The following is a 16,683-nucleotide window of genomic DNA, read 5'->3' as shown; positions in this document are numbered from 1 at the left end:
AACATAAGGTGTTATTTGATTGTCTTCCTTATGAGTGGCGGTCGGGGACGAGTGATGGTCTTTTCCTACCATCTATCCCCCTAGGAGCATGCGCGTAATACTTTGGTTTTTGATGGCTTGTAGATTTTTGCAATAAGTATATGAGTTCTTTATGACTAATGTTGAGTCCATGGATTATACGCACTCTCACCCTTCCATCATTGCTAGCTTCTTCGGTACCGTGCATTGCCCTTTCTCACATTGAGAGTTGGCGCAAACTTCGCCGATGCATCCAAACCCCGTGATATGATACGCTCTTTCACACATAAACCTCCTTATATCTTCCTCAAAACCGCCACCATACCTACCTATTATGGCATTTCCATAGCCATTCCGAGATATATTGCCATGCAACTTTCCACCATCCAGTTTATCATGACACATCCATCATTGTCATATTGCTTAGCATGATCCTGTAGTTGACATAGTATTTGTGGCAAAGCCACCGTTCATAATTTTCTCATACTGGTCACTCTTGATTCATTGCATATCCCGGTACACTGCCGGAGGCATCCATATAGAGTCATACTTTGTTTTAGAATCGAGTTGTAATCATTGAGTTGTAAATAAATAAAAGTGTGATGATCATCATTTAATAGAGCATTGTACCAAAAAAAGGGAGAAAGGCCAAAGAAAAAATGAAGTCCCAAAAAAATAAAAAAAATAAAAGGGGCAATGCTACTATTCCTTTTTCCACACTTGTGCTTTAAAGTAGCACCATGTTCTTCATATAGAGAGTCTATTGAGTTATCACTTTCATATACTAGTGGGAATTTTCATTATAGAACTTGGCTTGTATATTCCAACAATGGGCCTCCTCAAGTGCCCTAGGTCTTCGCGAGCAAGCAAGTTGGATGCACACCCACTTAGTTTCTTTTGTTGAGCTTTCATACATTTATAGCTCTAGTGCATCCGTTGCATGGCAATCCCTACTCCTTGCATTAAAATCAATTGATGGGCATCTCCATAGCCCATTGATTAGCCTCGTTGATGTGAGAATTTCTCCTTTTTGTCTTCTCCACATAACCCCCATCATTTTATTCCACCCATAGTGCTACATCCATGGCTCACGCTCATGTATTGCGTGAAAGTTTATGAGTTTGAAATTATTAAGGTATGAAACAATTGCTTGGCTTGTCATCGGGGTTGTGCATGATGAGAGCATTCTTGTGTGACGAAAATGGAGCATGACTAAACTATATGATTTTGTAGGGATGAAATTTCTTTGGCCATGTTACTTTAAGAAAACATAATTGCTTTGTTGGTTTGCTTGAAGTATTATTATTCTTTATGTCAATATGAACTTTTGTCTTGAATCTTCCTAATCTTAATATTCATACCACAATTAAGAAGATTTGCATTGAAATTATGCCAAGTAGCACTCCGCATCAAAAATTCTCTTTTTTATCATTTACCTACTCGAGGACGAGCAGGAATTAAGCTTGGGGATGCCTAATACGTCTCCAACGTATCTATAATTTTTGATTGCTCCATGCTATATTATCTACTGTTTTGGACTATATTGGGCTTTATTTTACACTTTTATATTATTTTTGGGACTAACCTATTAACCAGAGGCCCAGCCCAGAATTGCTGTTTTTTGCCTATTTCAGTGTTTTGAAGAAATGGAATATCAAACGGAGTCCAAACGAAATGAAACCTTCGGGAACGTGATTTTCTCACCGAACGTGATCCATGAGACTTGGACCCTACGCAAAGGCATCAGAGAGGCGGTCACGAGGGTGGGGGGCGCGCCCCCCCCTAGGGTGCGCCCCTGCCTCGTGGGCCCCTCGATGCTCCACCGACGTACTCCTTCCTCCTATATATACCTACGTACCCCCAAACGAACAGAGACGGAGCCAAAAACCTAATTCCACCGCCGCAACTTTCTGTATCCACGAGATCCCATCTTGGGGCATGTTCCGGAGCTCCGCCGGAGAGGGTTGTCATCACGGAGGGCTTCTACATCATCATAGCCTCTCCGATGAAGTGTGAGTAGTTTACCTCAGACCTTCGGGTCCATAGTTAGTAGCTAGATGGCTTCTTCTCTCTTTTCGGATCTCAGTACAAAGTTCTCCCCCTCTCTCGTGGAGATCTATTCGATGTAATCTTCTTTTTGCGGTGTGTTTGTTGAGACCGATGAATTGTGGGTTTATGATCAAGTCTATCTATGAATTATATTTGAATCTTCTCTGAATTCTTTTATTTATGATTGGTTATCTTTGCAAGTCTCTTCGAATTATCCGTTTGGTTTGGCCAACTAGATTGGTAGTTCTTTCCATGGGAGAAGTGCTTAGCTTTGGGTTCGATCTTGCGGTGTCCTTTCCCAGTGACAGAAGGGGAAGCAAGGCACGTATTGTATCGTTTCCATCGAGGATAACAAGATGGGGTTTATTTCATATTGCATGAATTTATCTCTCTACATCATGTCATCTTGCTTAACACGTTACTCTGTTTTTAACTTAATACTCTAGATGCATGCTGGATAGCGGTCGATGAGTTGAGTAATAGTAGTAGATGCAGAATCGTTTCGGTCTACTTGTCACGGACGTGATGCCTATATACATGATCATGCCTAGATATTCTCATAACTATGCTCAATTCTGTCAATTGCTCAACAGTAATTTGTTCACCCACCGTAGAATACTTATGCTCTTGAGAGAAGCCACTAGTGAAACCTATGGACCCCGGGTCTATTCTCATCATATCAATCTCCATCACTTTAATCTTGCTTTGCTTTTTTACTTTGCCTTTACTTTTTACTTTGCATCTCTATACCAAAAATACCAAAAATATTATATCTATCAGATCTCACTCTCGTAAGTGACCGTGAAGGGATTGACAACCCCTAATCGCGTTGGTTGCGAGTAGCTATCGTTTTGTGCAGGTACGAGGGACTTGAGTGTGGCCTCCTACTGGATTGATACCTTGGTTCTCAAAAACTGAGGGAAATACTTACGCTACTCTGCTGCATCATCCCTTTCTTTTCGGGGAAATCCAACGCAAGCTCAAGAGGTAGCAAGGTGAGGTGGGAAAGACCAAATGGTGGTCATATTCATCTTGATGGAACCATGTGTGGGGTGCATCATATTCCACCATGGCCATCGTCTTGTCCAAGGGTAGGACGAAGTCGTCGAGGATCGGTGCGTCATCATAGATGGGACCTAGCACCAAATGAGAAGCCACAATAGAGGTAGAGGTCAAGTCGTTAGTGTTGAAAGTGGCCTCACATGACCTATTAACTATCTCACTCTCTCTATGTGGTGGTTCAGTCACTCCCACAAAATAGGTGCACTCAGTCTCACGTATGGTGGAGTCACTCATCTCACTCAAGTGGTGAGGGTTGTGGCTCTCCTCACATGGGAATTGGGGTAACACATCATATATGTGGCTAGTGGTGAACTCACTCTCACTCTCAATATGGTGGCCAAAGTCACTCAAGTCATCATACGTCGCCATGGTCAAAGGGAAAATCCCATGCTCAACCATGTCATCGTCGTCGCCATGGATGAAGGCCGAAGATGGCACATCATCACTCTCGCCTCCTAAGATGGAAGCATCATCCTTGCTCGTCACCATGTCGCTCGCCTCCAAAGCATGTTCCTTGATTAGCTCCATAGTCATAGTCGTCACTGCACCATCTTGAAAAAGAGTCATGGAGGACTCGGCATCATCAATGCCACAAAGAGGCATGGCGGTGAAGTCGAACTTGGGAGCACCGTCTTGGAGCTCGTCGGGCTTGGACATCTCGGTGGAACTATCCTCATGCTCGTTCTCATGGAGCTTGGTCGTCGCGAAGTGAGCTTGGGGTGGAGAAGCTTTGGCCTTCATGAGTTCTTGTGTTGCCTTGAGAGCACCAATGTAGTTGTCATTGAGGGACTTGTAGTTCTCGAGGAAGATCGTCTTGGAGATGTCGTTGGGCAATCCCATCATGAAGTGGAACTTCATCGAAATGGGGTCGTCCACACCGGCTCGTCGCAAGGCAATCTTCATCTCTTTGAAGTACTCGTCGATGAACTTGGATCCTTGGATGGTGTTCTCCAATTGGCGTTGAAGTTGTTCCGTGTAGGTTGGAGGCACGAACTCTCGCTGCAAACTTCTCTTCGTCTTGCACCAACTCATGTCGTAGGTCTCCGAAGGTGTCTGAAGCCACCATGTGGATGCGCAGTCGTGGAAGTTCCTTGTGGCGCAATTCACTTGATCTTCGGGAGGAACTTGATGTAGCTTGAGGTAGTCTTCCATCAAACGCTCCCATTCGAGATACTCCTCGGGTTCTTGAGTCCCATAGAAAGGAATCACATGGTCGATGTCAAGGTAGTAGCTTGTGGAAGTTGAGGACTTGAGCTTGGGGAGCTTCGCTTGAAGTGCTTGTGGGCAAAGATGCCGTATGTCCATAGGCGAAGATGCCTTGAAGTCGCTTGGCGAAGATGCCAAGGGAGACGGTGAAGTCGTTGAGCGCTTGTTGGTGTTGAGCTCTTGACCTTCACGTTCGTGGTGGTGATGGTGTCGATGCCGATGTGACCTTGCCGGAGATGGTAGCTCGGAAGCGTGTGTACTTGAGCGTCTTCTTGAAGATGAGGAAGATCTCTTGTAGGACTTGATGAGGGTTTTGATCTCCTACATTTAAGCTTGCATCTTGGCGTCGGTGGAGTTTTGCGTGGCATCGAACTCGTCGTTGTTGTTGTAGACCGAAGATGAAATGCCTTGCCTATACATCACAAGACTCGAGCAAATATGAGTGGAGAAAGGAGAAGAACTATACCAAATGTACCTTGACCGATGTTGAAGATGGATCGATGATCACTCAATGATGTAACAAGGAAATAGCACAATTGGTACCAATTCTTGTCGGTTTCTCACACCTACACAAATAAGGCTTATGGTGGAGCTCGGTGAGGATAGTGGCACGAAAATTTGATGCAAAATGTTAGCAAGAGTCAATAATGTTGAAAAAGATTCACAAATTCGCAAGTGAAACAAGTAGACCAATAGCAATGAATGGCACACGGAAATGCACACACGGATAGATAAATGGGGTCATGCAACCAAGGATGAGCACAAAATGTGGAATCCACGAAAAACGCTCGTGTTGCACAACTCAAGAGAGACGCTAGCACGATTGCTCGATAGGCGGATATGACACTTGTGCACAACCTATGATATGCAAAATGTATCGACTTTCTATCCCAAGTATGCTATGTATGTATGGCTCCCGGTGTTATGATCCAAGATGATCTTATATGCAATGTGGTATGATGCTATGGCACTTTCTTACAAGCTTCTTTGCTCTTTCTCTTTTGCTTAAAAGCTTATTCTTTTTTGTATGGCCACAATGCGAAATGCACAAACCAAGATAGCAATTGGGTATATACGGGAACAATCTTGTGAGACAAGGGATAATATGATACCAATATGATATGGTATGTATGCGATGGAAGGTGTAGATTACTAATGTGCACAAGTAACATTGCCGGCAATACTCAAATGGCTAGTATCGATAAGCAAGTGACACAAAATGGGCTAGGGGTTATCAATGCAATGGCAAGGGAATATACAATGGAGGGATACCACGATACCAAGATGATATGGAGGTTACCGTCATTGGCGATGATGAGTGGCGGTGATCCTGATGGAGATACCAAGATGATGGAGACTCGTCCCTAAGTAGCCGAAACACCTTAGGAAACGGAAAAACCGCAAACTCAAAATCTTAAACGTCAAATGTCAAAATGGTGGTAGCGGGATGCGGTGGTGGTTGCGGAAGCTCAATGGGATTGCGGAAATGCAATGATGGGTTTTGCGAGTAGGCAAAGCGGAAGTGGAGGGTAAGGTGGTGTACTATACACGGTGTCGGAGTTGAAATCACGGTCCCTAAGTAGCCAAAACACCTTAGAAGACACAACTCACAACACTAACAAAATTGGGTTAAGCTGGGATGGTGGAAGTGTATGGTGGTTAAGCCTATGCGGAAGTATGGTGGTGGTGGTTTATGAAGAAGCAACCGTCCCTAAGTAGCCTAGAGACCTTAGGAGACTCAAATCACTCCTCAAGCAACCACTAATGCTATGGGGAATAAATTGGGTTAGGTTGCGGAAGTCGGTGGTGGTTATGCAGATGATATGCTGGAAGCCCTACGCAAAGATGCCAAAGTTCCAAAACATTGATGGAGTCAAATGGTGATGGTAGTATTTTTGTGGGAAGGATGATGTCAAGAGCTTTTCAACGAGCTAAAGAACGTCAAAAACGGACTCCGGATGAATTAGTTATGGACAAAACGGTGAAACGGGGATGGCTGAAATGTCAGGGGCCGGACATCCGGGCTCAGGGCCGGAAATCCGGGAGCTGATGTCCAGAAGAGAGCAGATTTGGTGCTCCAGGAGCCGGATGTCCGGCCGGGGACCCGGATGTCCGGCCCGACGAATCCAGATCTCGTTTGGGGCGGAAATTTTCGAGTTGGGGGCGGAAATGGATGATTCCAAAGGCAAAATTGGAGAGATTTCGTGGATGGAAAGTGGGGAAACTTGGGGGAAAGATAGATCTACTCAAGACACAACGAATCCATGGATCAAAATCAACAAAACATCATCAAGACCAACAAGTCACAAAAAAATTGGGGGCTATTTTTGGTGGGGATTTTCGAATTTAGGACGAAATCAACGAAATTAGGCTAGAAAACAAAGAGGGGAGGCTCCGAAATCATGATCAACGTGGCTCATGATACCAAGATGATGTAGGGTAGAACCCTAATCGGCCGATCTTTCACGAAAGGAGCGGATCCCGTGATGAACATGAAGAACACGAGGGGGAAAACGAGGGGAATCACGAGGGGAAACACGAGAGAAACACTAAAACCAACAAGAATGATCACACATGTGCTAGATCCTCGAAACACAAAGAGAGATACAAGATCCACGATCAACAAGGGACGATACAAAGGTAACTGGTTCTTCTCCGTGAGGAGGTCTTGATGTCTTCTCCGTGAGGAGGTCTTGAATCCAAGGTGGATCTTCTCCATAGAGGGGTCGCGGTCTCTCTCGTGTAGTAGATCCGATATGGATGAGCGAAGCTCTATCTCTCAAATGAGCTATCACAACGCTAACCCTAACTAGAAGGAGGTGGGGGAGTATATATAGTCTAAGCCACCAAGGGGTAAGTGGGAAAGAGGGATACATGGGCCGCAGGCCCTGTCCATGCACGCAGGTAGGTGCCGGATGTCCGGCCATTCGCGGGGCGCTGAATGTCCGGGGCACTTGCCGGATGTCCGGCCTGGCGGTGGCCGAAACTATTGCTCTCTGGATAGCTGCTGTCCGGATTTCTGAGGGTGGGCGCCGGATGTCCGCGCGTTGCTGAGGCGCCGGATGTCCGGCCTCTGGCCCGGATGTCCGGCCGTTGTAGCTTCAGTAGCTCCGTCTTCTTCTGTCGTCGCTTCCAGGCTTCCCTCGCGGATGGTGTAGTTGTTCCTTGGCGCTTGCACTCCTCCTCGTCTTCCGTGAAGCTCCGACAATACCTATGCATGCACACGGGAGAAGTGTCAAGTAGTATACCATCCTTGAAGGGGTCAAGTGAGCACGTGTAAAGGAGATGATTCACCTTTGTGTATGTCAAGTAGATGTCGCATGTGTCACTCACCAAACGGACTCTTGACTTGGTGATGTCCATAGGATGCTCCGCATCAGAATAGCTTCGTGTTATTTTACTACAGACTCTTGAATAGATCGATCAGAAAGAATAACTTTGAGGTGGTTTCGTACCCTACAATAATCTCTTCGTTTGTTCTCCTCTATTAGTGACTTCGGAGTGACCCTTTGTTGCATGTGGAGGGATTGTTATATGATCCAATTATGTTATTATTGTTGAGAGAACTTGCACTAGTGAAAGTATGAACCCTAGGCCTTGTTTCAACGCAATGCAATACCGTTTACGCTCACTTTTACCACTTGCTACCTTGCTGTTTTTATATTTTTATATTACAAAAACCTATATCTACCATCTATATTGCACTTGTATCACCATCTCTTCGCCGAACTAGTGCACCCATACAATTTACCATTGTATTGGGTGTGTCGGGGACACAAGAGACTCTTTGTTATTTGGTTGCAGGGTTGCTTGAGAGAGACCATCTTCATCCTACGCTTCCCACGGATTGATAAACCTTAGGTCATCCACTTGAGGGAAATTTGCTACTGTCCTACAAACCTCTGCACTTGGAGGCCCAACAACATCTACAAGAAGAAGGTTGTGTAGTAGAAATCAAGCTCTTTTCTGGCTCCGTTGCCGGGGAGGTGAGGTAAGCGTCACTATCACCCCGTCAACTAAGCTCTTTTCTGGCATCGTTGCCGGGGAGGTTAGTGCTTTAAGGTATATCTGTAGATCTTGCAATCGAATCTTTCAGTTTCTTGTTTTATCACTAGTTTAGTTTACAAAAGAAAACTACAAAAAAATGGAATTGAGGGTGCCTCATATGCTGCATCTTTTTAATATCTTTCATGAAAATGATGGAAAGGAAAATTGTGCTCAAGTGTTAGAAGAAGAATGCATTAGAATGTTTGGCACTAAATCTTTTGATGATGAGCATGATTGCAATGTTGTTAGTATGAATTCTTTGAATATCCATGATGCTAATGATATGCAAAGAGCCTAAGCTTGGGGATGCCCAAGGCACCCCAAGGTAACATTCAAGGACAACCACGAGCCTAAGCTTGGGGATGCCCCTGATTGCATCCCATCTTTCGTCTTCGTTCATCGATAACTTTACTTGGAGCTATATTTTTATTCACCACATGATATGTGTTTTGCTTGGAGCGTCATTTTATTTTCTTTTGTTTTGCTTGATGTTTGAATAAAATACCAAGAACTGAAATTATTAAATGTTAGAGAATCTTCACATAGTTACACAATTATTCAACTACTCATTGATCTTCACTTATATCTTTTGAAGTAGTTTGTCGTTTGCTCTAGTGCTTCACTTATATCTTTTAGAGCACGACGGTAGTTTTATTTTATAGAAATTATTGATCTCTGATGCTTCACTTATATTATTTTGAGAGTCTCTTAGAACATCATGGTAATTTGATTTGGTTATGAAATTAGTCGTAATGTGATAGGCATCGAAGATGGGTATAATAAAAACTTTCATATAGAATGCAATGAATACTATGAGAAGTTTGATACTTGATAATTCTTTTGAGATATAAATATGGTGATATTAGAGTTGTGCAAGTTGAGTAATTGAGAAATACTTGTGTTGAGGTTTGCAAGTCCCGTAGCATGCACATGGTAACCGTTGTGTGACAAATTTGAAGCATGAGGTGTTCTTTGATTGCCTTCCTTATGAGTGGCGGTCGGGGACGAGCGATGGTCTTTTCCTACCAATATATCCCCTAGGAGCATGCGCGCAGTGCTTGGTTTTGATGACTTGTAGATTTTTGCAATAAGTATGTGAGTTCTTTATGACTAATGTTGTCCATGGATTATATGCACTCTCACCCTTCCATCATTTCTAGCCTCTTCGGTACCGTGCATTGCCCTTTCTCACCTTGAGAGTCGGTGCAAACTTCGCCGGTGCATCCAAACCCTGTGATATGATACGCTCTATCACACATAAGCCTCCTTATATCTTCCTCAAAACAGCCACCATACCTACCTATTATGCCATTTCCATAGCCATTCCGAGATATATTGCCATGCAACTTTCCACCGTCTCGTTTATTATGACACATTCATCATTATTATATTGCTTTGCATGATCATGTAGTTGACATCGTATTCGTGGCAAAGCCACCATTCATAATATTTCCATACATGTCACTCTTGATTCATTGCACTTCCCGGTACACCGCCGGAGGCATTCATATAGAGTCATATTGTAACATCCCAAAATTCTAAATTTTGGAATGTTATATTAAATAAATAATTGTGATAGTTTGTTTGACTTTTGTGTCATTGATTGTGTGAAACTGAGTGGAAATTGAAACTTTTTGAAAGTTGAATGAGAGGGAATAAAAGGACTTTCCCAAAACTTTAATCTTGCATTTTGATCTCCCTGAGTTCAAATTCATTTAATTACAAAACCCTAGAGTGAAGAGAATATGACCTCTTCCATTTAAAGAAATGAAAAGGGGTTCGAAAATGATTTGAATTCCATTTGAAATAATTCGAATTTAGAAACTTTAAGCAACTCAATGAGTTCATGAGGGAAGATAAAATGACTTCTTCATATTTGAGGAAAGAGAGTTGGAAGTTTCAAAGAAATTAATTGGAAGTCACTTTGAAGTTATTTGAAACTCATTTTTTCCATTCGAAGTTGTTTGAAATTCCCAAATTCAAATCCAATTGGGAGTTATTTGAGTTTCTTTTCAAAATATTTTCTCCTAAAAATAAATAAATGGAAATAAGGGTAAAATGATTCCCTTCAATGGAAAATTAGGAGAAAATAAATTTGAAATCATTTTGCTATTTTAAAAATGATTTTTATTGATTTTAAATGCAAAACTAGCACTATTTGACTTTTTATGATTTTCGTTGGAATTTGTTTGAACTTGGAAAGTAGTTCATCTTATTCTTGGTATTTTTTTGAGCATTTTGATATATAATATGCCTATGTTAATTTTTTTTATTCTGCTACAGTTTCCTTTGTGTTACAAAAAACACACACACACCACCTGGACCGTGGCCAGCTCGGCCCAGGAGCACCCCGCGGCCCAGCCAGCCGCTAGCCGCTGGCCAATTCGGCCCAGGGCCAGTGCCCGAGCTCCTTCGCTCCCCGCCTCTCCCTCTCGCTCACACGCAGCGCCCGCTGCAGGAGGGCCCCACCCGAGTCACCCCCAACCTCCCGCTCCTCCCGCTGGATGAGCACGCACACACGCACTCCCGAACCCGCCGGCCGAAGCTCTCGGGGTAGAGCTTATCCCTGTACTCCCCGACGCCCTAACCTCGCCTATAAAGAGCCCTCGACCCCCTCTCTCCATTCTGCCACTCCACGTCGTCCCTAGCTCCTCGCAACCACCGCACTGCCATGTTGGATCTCGCCGGAGCCGGAGCTTCCTTGCCGGAGTAAAACGCCGCCAGTAAACCACCCCGACCCTGTTTTTCTTCACCAAAATATTGCCCGGGTCGATGAGCATCCGTTTGACATTTTCTTTGCCCTTAGGAACCACCGGAGACGACGTCCCAACGTGCCGCGTCCTCACCAGAGCGCCGAACGCTGCCGCCTCCCTCCGCTCATCGCCGGCCACCCCGCCGCCCGCCAACCCCACCAGCACGCCGCCCACGCCGCGCCCGACCTCCTTGACCCCTTCGCCGCCACTGAGGACCGCCGGAGCAGCCGCCATGTTCGCAGTTCGCCGCCTGAAGCCAGCGCCAACGTCTCCTGCTCGTCGTCGTCGCTTCTGTAAGGCGAAACCCCCGGTTCATTTAGTTTTCTTTTATTCTTTTGTTATTGTTTTAGTATTAGATCGGTTAACCGAGGTTTCCTTAAACCGCGGGTTTTATTAAAAAACCGAACGGTTTTTGTTCTAATTTGCCGCCGCCGCTGTTTTACTTATATAGCGACTGTTCGCCATATAGGCTTCCACAGCGAACGCTGCTCAGCCACCCGCAAGCCGCCACGTGGCCAGGGCCTCTTCGTAGTTATTTCTTTCACGGTTAGGTCCCTCGAATTAGCAGTTTAGGCCATAAACTTAGAATAGCCACAACTTTTTAACAGTAAGTCCAAATTCGATGAAACCAACGGCAAAATGTTCGTATCGAATAGCTCTATGCAGAGAACCAACTTTTAAAACTTTTGGACAATTTCAAATTTGAATTTATTCAGGTTTGAATTCAAACTTCAACTGGCCATATCTCCTAAACCGTAGCTTCGATTGATGTGATTCTTTTTGCATCGTGTCACCGTTGCCAAACCCTATCACTTGGACCTATCTCACGATATTTTTCACACATTATGATCTGTCCATAGTAGTTTTACTCGTATGCCTAGTATGCACTGTGGTCCACGTCACAATTTTTGGCACCCATGCCCTATGTTGTTTTGCACTTAGTATTTACTTCTGATAGTTAAGTGTGTTGTGTGTTCGTTTGGATTTTCCGAGTCTTTTCATGTTGCATATTATTTGGTTCTCTGAAATGGTTGCTTATGTGAATGCAATGTTTGACTTTATAGATTTTCATCGGAGAGTGACAAATAGTTCTATTAAGTAAATTTCTGAGAGTGATATAATCTTCATCAACTATTACCAGGCAAGTTCACATTTGACCATTCCTTCAATTGCCTATGTTTTTATTATGCACTTAGTCCTTTTGTGGTAGGATTGCATGGTAGGATTTATTGTTGCCAGATGGCTATGCCGTTACCTAGTAGTTCATTTGAGGTAGGTCTGATCTATACATCCTTGTCACCAACGTGTAAGTTTATTTTTTGCCTCGCCAAATGTAGACGTGGTTTGGGAAGCGAACATGGTGAGATATGAGTGACAAAGTAGTAATCAGGACCAAGACTTGTAAATGAACTACCTGGGCGGTAGTTGGTTTGAATGGTGGTGAAGTACAGTGGGAGCATGCATGGTTAATCCATGGTGGTGCACCACTAGTGGTCGGCCGCCCAGGCTCAAAGAGATCAATCATATTCTCATGTCTAGAAGCTTACGTGTGCAGCCACAAGCCAATATGGGCTCTGGCTTAGTTGAGTAGTTAGTGTGACCCCTTCCGGGATTGGCTAGCAAATGTAGAATGATGTAGGTGTACCGGCCTATCCGTGGGTTAAGGGGGAACATTTTCGAAAGACTATGTCTCGGTCATCCTGTTCTCAAACGCCAGGCAGTGCGAGAACTTCAAGGGAGGCGATCGAGTCTTGTGGGGAAAAGTGCGCAAACCTCTGCAGAGTGTTAAAACCTAATCGATTAGCCGTGTCCCCGGTTACGGACAACTTGAGCATCTAGTAGTGGAAATGCTGGGAGATCTCATCACCCTTAATTAAACAGTTGGGTTTTAATGAAACTTTGGGAATGGATTACTCATCCTATGCTATACAGTAGTGGTAGAATAATATCTTTTATTCTAGGGAACAACTAGCTTTATGCCAAAACTAAACGTAGAGCTTTCCACTAGCCAAATTGCATGTACAAATAGGTTCATTATTCTTATGATGTGACTTGCCAGTACATTCAATGTACTGACCTACAGGTCTGCAACGTCTTATGTTGCAGGGATTTTTTTTACGACGAGTAAGAGTTACGTTGTAGGATTACGGTCTACACTCAACTTGCCGTTGGAGTTGATGGACTCCACACCCTTATGTTGTTTCCGCTGAGACTTATGAGGTATATATCAGTTTTACGTTATTTATAAATGTGATTGCACTTTGATATATACATTGATGTACTGTGTGTGCCAGCATACCGATCCAGGGATGGCACGGATACACAGAGGCTTGACTGTTTGAGGTCGGGTCACTACAAGATGGTATCAGAGCACATGTTGACTGTAGGACGTGACCCTAGAAACTGGAAAGCCCTTAGGAAAGGATTTCTCTAAAACTTTATTTTCAAAAAGATCCTTTACCTCTCTTCTTTTTCGAGCTTTATCAAATCTTTCCTTTTACCCCAAATAGTTAGACAATGCCCCTTTTCCCTTTGACCACACAGAGGATCAACTGATGAGACCACTCCAAGAAGGACAAGGTATCAGACTTCACCATACACTAGAAGAATTGAAGCTACAACAGTCAAAGCCTCTAAAGAATTGGAGAATTTGAAGACATCGACGAATTCCAAGATTTATATGACCTTTAGAAGACCAAACCATTGTTGTGTACTCACGTTAGATGCGATGATTTGTGAGCTGTCATATTTTGTGTGTGTTTCCTGATAGCAACAAATAAAACTTATTTTCAAAAACTATATTGTTTGTATTGTGTGTATCTCTCTCTATCCCTCTCTTGTATCTCATCCCAAAACCCTTGGACCGAATAGATGATGAATGAAGATGGACTTGTATTCTCTGAACCGATCACTCAGTTGGAGGCAGAGCTATGGATTCAAAACATGGAGAATCACTTCAGGAGCAATTTGGTTGCAAGGAAGTATGAGGTTCAATACGCTCTTTAGTACTTTACAAAAAGTGCTGCAACCTGGTGGAAAATGCATCAGGCCATACAAGGATGTAACGGAGCAAAAACTTGGGAGGAATTCAAGATGACTCTATTGAGGTCTCGTCTTATTCAGAAGCCCTATGGCAATAAAATGAAGAAACCTTGTGCTTGCAAGATTTGTGGTGAGATAGGACATACCCATGCAAAACACAAGGATGGATGCCCTCATTGTGAAGGAAATCACCAAGCTGAAGAATGTCCAACCATGAAGGTTACTTGTTTCTTGTGTGAAGGAACTACGCACTACTCTGCCCAGTGTCATCTTTATCCCAAGGTACAAGAAATTACCAAGCAGCAGAAGGAAGAAGTGAAAGAAGCCCTCGGGGAAAGTTTAAGAAAACCAGTGATGAAAGAAGATGTTGACGACCCTGATGGAGAAAGCCTAAACTAATTTTACTCCAATGCTTGCTATTCATGTGGAGAAGAAGGAAATTTTTCACAGTATTGCACGAAGGGAAGCCAAGGATATCTGGGAAACTTCCCGATGGACGAAGTGGAGTTTGATCGACAAGAGATAGAGGAGTTGATCGGAATGAAGAAGTCGAGGAAGAGAAAGAGCATGTATCCCCAAAACAACCCAATTTCTGTAGAAAAGGACCTGAGTCAAATCACTTGTTACAGGTGTAAGGATTTAGGTCATATCGCTAGCAAATGCCCAGCAAGGAAGCCAAGAACCCAAGGAGCCAAGATAACCACCAGGAAGCCCCTGGATTTGTCTGAAGTCATTTGTTTATGCTGCAAAGGAGTAGGACATTTTGCCAGAGAATGTTCAGACCCGAGGAGAGCTTGAGCAGAGTAGTTGAGATCTTGATATTGGAATAAAGCATGTAATAAAGTTGGAACACACTTCTATTTTCGTTCGGGCTATTGAGTTGAGTTGTGAAATGGAAATTGTAATAGATCATGAAGCAATAAAAGTTGAGGTGTTTGGAATCTCATATGAAATGTTATGAGTTGTTTGTTGATTGTGAGTGCCTCTCTCACCATGTCACCCAGACTTAAACCTTGAACCCAAGGACAAGCTGACCCCAAGCTTTTCCCAGAAAAACAACCACATTTCACCCGAGGAAATACATACATTATACTGAGTACCCCTTCTATCTTATGCCTGCATATGACAACCCTTTACGACTCCTTTCTCAAGGGCCCGGAAACGATCATGACCCTGACTAGTGATCAGGATTACCCAAAAATCCTGAAGGACATGATGAAGCATATTGATCTTGAAGGAGATGCAGTCTACAAGGGTTATCCTTTCATGGAGAATGGAGTTGAACTTTGGTACGTCGAGGTACACCTCCACCGTGTGAAGGGATTTTGCCCAAAGACTATGGGGCAATACTTTTTCATTTCTCGAGTACCACGAGCAACATTCTTCGACTCTGTTCGTGAAGCTGCTATGGAAGCCATACATCAGATTGGAGAAATACTTGAAGCAAGACCCCATCACACTCAGGAATACCTGAGAGAGGTGCATGCACAGATGATGGAGATGAAGCTCATGGCCACCACGATGAAGCAAAACATCGATGATTTGAAGGATCACATCGCACAATTCTAGTGGGACTGAAGTATCTTCAAGAAGGGCAAATGAATAAAGATGGAAGTAATGCTTGACCATACCAAACTTGTGGATGGCAGCTTCTGTAATAGAGTACTTGTGAAATTTGAGTTTTGAGTAGTGGTTAAGGTGTAATAAAGGATTTGATATGAAGAGAATATGAATTATGGATGAACCAGTGCATTTTTTGGCGATACTTGTTTGTGTGAACACTTGGCCAATGGAGAAGAAAATGTATTCCATAGAGTGAAGTTTGGACAAATGAGTTGGAGTTTGGTTTTAGTTATGATGGTTACCCCAAGAGTAGGCAAGAATGAAGTGATATTGGATTTAAAGGAGATGTAATGTTGGAATATGGAACAATAGTAGCTCCAAGGATGAGTTAAAGATATACAAGTGTTGAAGTGGGCCATAACCCACAGGACCCAAGATTTGATAAGGAAACAAGCACAATCTTGTTGAAGAAAAGAATTCTGGAAGAAGCTGTGAGTTCATCAGCAGACGTTCCATAGGAGGTTACGTAAACACGAGAGTTGTGAAGAAATGATAGAGGTTTTGTTTGGCTTGCAGAACCAATAGATTTATCCGGACCCAGTTCGTGGAGAAGAGAAGTTCTACAATGCTTGTGAGGATGCCCAAGTGTTAGTAAACGTGATTCACTATCTGTGTATGTGGTAATGATTTAAGTACGGGATGGATTGGCCCCCATACCGGAGACTTCTATCATGAGCTATCATATGTTGATGGAAAATCAGAGAGCCTTAAAACCCTAGAAGAGTATCGACACGACAAGCCAAAAGCCTTAGAATGGCAGGATGATGGAAACCCTGTACAGGCACCTATTGCCAATCGTAGGTTATGCGGTAAGGTTCAACCCAGACCCATTTCCTGCAGGAGAAACCAAAAAAAAATTGTCGACCACCATGAGGTTTTCGAT

This window comes from Triticum urartu, chromosome 1A, assembly GCF_056163025.1.
Source record: "Triticum urartu cultivar PI428250 chromosome 1A, HENAU_Tu73, whole genome shotgun sequence".
Classification (NCBI taxonomy): Eukaryota; Viridiplantae; Streptophyta; class Magnoliopsida; order Poales; family Poaceae; genus Triticum; species Triticum urartu.
This window is presented reverse-complemented; position numbering follows the sequence as displayed.